At 35.3% G+C, this 249-nt stretch overlaps 1 protein-coding gene across 1 annotated transcript in view; it reads left to right on the forward strand.

The window, feature by feature from the left end:
* anos1a (anosmin 1a) overlaps positions 1 to 249 on the forward strand; it is a gene marked incomplete in the record, with an annotated part of 31,174 nt that overhangs the window by 4,028 nt on the left and 26,897 nt on the right.

The raw sequence follows: 249 nt of genomic DNA on the forward strand, positions 1-249 counted from the left end.
AGAAGTTATCTCAGGACACTATTCAAATAGAGCAGGTCTAGACCGAACTCCCTATAACATTATTTACAGAGACCCAACAGTACTACCATGAGCAAGCATTTAAATGTGCCCTTCCCTTCCAGACACGTGTTAAGACATAATACAAATACACAACTTGAAGCAGTAATGTGTGTCTGATATATTTGTTTATGCAAAACAAAAATTCTAAATTTCCATATCAAAATCCTTAAAAAGTCGTCTACTCCATCT

This window comes from Morone saxatilis, unplaced genomic scaffold, assembly GCF_004916995.1.
Source record: "Morone saxatilis isolate NCDOM2014 unplaced genomic scaffold, NCSU_SB_2.0 Contig6, whole genome shotgun sequence".
NCBI classification, from domain to species: Eukaryota; Metazoa; Chordata; class Actinopteri; family Moronidae; genus Morone; species Morone saxatilis.